Source organism: Onychostoma macrolepis, unplaced genomic scaffold (genome assembly GCF_012432095.1).
Source record: "Onychostoma macrolepis isolate SWU-2019 unplaced genomic scaffold, ASM1243209v1 Scaffold218, whole genome shotgun sequence".
NCBI lineage: Eukaryota > Metazoa > Chordata > Actinopteri > Cypriniformes > Cyprinidae > Onychostoma > Onychostoma macrolepis.
Window position 1 is genome coordinate 1 of NW_026704729.1, and position 2,393 is coordinate 2,393.

The following is a 2,393-nucleotide window of genomic DNA, read 5'->3' on the forward strand; positions in this document are numbered from 1 at the left end:
TGGAAGCTTTTTCTTCTTGTGTATTCGTGTTCAGTATGCTGCAGAACAAAAGAAAATAAAGCTTTAATGGCATATTTTCAGGACCAGGCACTAGCATTCATTTGTGAGTGAACAAACAATGTTCATATGGCATATATCAATTTATAATGTGAACATGCTTCTCGTTCTGCAGAATGACTGCAGAAACCGGCTGCAGAAAAAAATAAAATCATCAAACATTTTACGTTCAAATGGTACAGAATAGTTATGTAGACAAATATGAATTGTGGAAATGTATGGATTTCTTAAATTTTAAAGGCACACCATGTACCTTACTTACAACATTTATATGAATGTTAAATTACCAAACAGTGTAAGATGTGCCAGATGCACGCTTGTGGCTTTCCAGAAGATGTCTCAGTTCTTCTTCTGAAGAAACAATTCCTGATGTATTCTTCTGATGATGTACATATTCTGAAATTTGATGGGAGCCAGTCTGATAAAAAAAAACAAAGTATATTAATTTGAAGAGGTTCATACTTTCGTCTACACAATATTTGTATTCTATATATTTACTCAGTTGAGGAAAGAAAAACCCAAATAATAATAATAAACACCAATTAATTCGTTCAGATTGGGTCAGTACTAAAATTAATCATGGTTTATTATAGTAAAAGTGTGGTAACCATGTTTTAATTTTTACCGGATTTATTACCATTGTATAGGTTATCCAGTTTTACTACAAATAACACGTTTAATCTATGGCTAGTTTACCACAACCGTTATTATTTTGTGGTTGTAAAACCATGGTTAATGTTCGTAAGGAGACTGGCTACAACTAACGTTACAGTAAAACGAAATTACTATTGACGGTTACTGCACGTTTTACATTTCTTCTGGTAGTTTGTTTTCGAAAATCTTTTTTTTTTTAAACCTGTAAGACTGTTTTGTTCTTCATTATCCATCATAGGTATGCTTCTCCTTCATGATCCATCTGAGCTGATCCTGGATTGGAAATAACCGCGCAAAAAAAAAACAAAAAACAAAAAACACTGAATTCTGCGCATGATCTGTGACCTCTTGATTTTTTTTTTTTTTTTTTTTTTGGAAAGGGGGCGTTTTCCCAACACCTCCAGAAACGCCCATTTTACGTCATGGTAATGAAACCCTTGGAATTTAGTGAATCCCATTCCCAAAACCACAGGAAGCTCCGAGAGTCAAACTTTTCCGTTACGACCGAGAAGACGCCGGAAGTTAAAAACCTTCATAAAGGATCATATTTGACGGTGAGTTCAGTGATCAGGCTTTATTTAATATCGTGTCATGTTGTTATATGATGTTCAGTGTATTTATAAGATCGTAACTCTGCTGTTGTTCACTGAAAAGAACACAAACTGACGCTCATGAAGCGGATCGCATCGAAAGTGAAAGTAAATATAACGGAACCGCGTTAACCGCACAAATACCACAGAAAACATTATATTTTACCATGCTATTGAGCTCTGTGTGTGCTTTTACCCGTGGATTTCATGATCTAATTGTGTGATGGATAATTTCAATAAAAGTAGTGTTAACCTCTACCGCACGCATTATGATAGACCTATAAAACAAATATTTGACTCGTTTTCTTTTCTTGGAATGGCTGAACTTGAAGTGCTGTATAAAAAAAAAAAAAAAAAAAGGGAAAAAATATTACTTTAAGGTACTTTATGATTTGTTGCCATACGGCAACAACATACAACAGTGGATCTAACCAGAGAGCAAATCCTGGCAGCGGCAGGTCGCAGCGCCACTTCCGGTGGCATCCCCAGAGCACGGTTTTTCTCGCTGTTTTTGCTGTTTGCTCGGTAAAAACTACACTGTTCTTAGTGGCGTTTTTTTTTTTTTAAATAATGCGAAGTTCCCACAATTGTATTATTATTATTATTATTATTATTATACATTTTTATGTATTAGCTGTCAGAGTTTGTCGCCGTTTCTGCTGTAAACTACATTTTTATTTTTAACTAAAAGATTTGATGATGCATATACCAGCAAGCAGATGCGATCAGAATATGAACCCAGTAAGCTAAATTGCATAAGTATTTTCCCATAAAGAACATACACACAGATAAGGAGTGCCCAGCTGCCTCTAGCCAATACTGTATACACACACACACAAACATTTTTTTTAATGTATTTAATGTAACACTTTAGTTATTAACTAGTTGCTTGCATTTTACTATATTAGCTGTTTATTAGTACTCGTAAAGCACATACTATGCCTTATTATGCGTGATTCTACATCTTACCCTTCCTGAACAGTAAGGAGTTTAATGAGGCAAAAGTCAATAGTATGGTAATAGTGAGAATTGGACCCAAAACTAAAGTGTGTGTGTGTGTATATATATATATATATATATATATATATACAT

At 34.2% G+C, this 2,393-nt stretch overlaps 1 long non-coding RNA gene across 1 annotated transcript; it reads right to left on the reverse strand.

The window, feature by feature from the left end:
• Positions 1 to 11: 11 nt before the first annotated feature.
• On the reverse strand, positions 12 to 1,004 carry LOC131535257 (uncharacterized). The gene is made up of 3 exons (XR_009269593.1): positions 914 to 1,004; positions 345 to 475; positions 12 to 38 (listed from the first exon to the last, which is right to left on the reverse strand). It is a non-coding gene; the product is annotated as an uncharacterized LOC131535257 (long non-coding RNA).
• Positions 1,005 to 2,393: the final 1,389 nt, after the last annotated feature.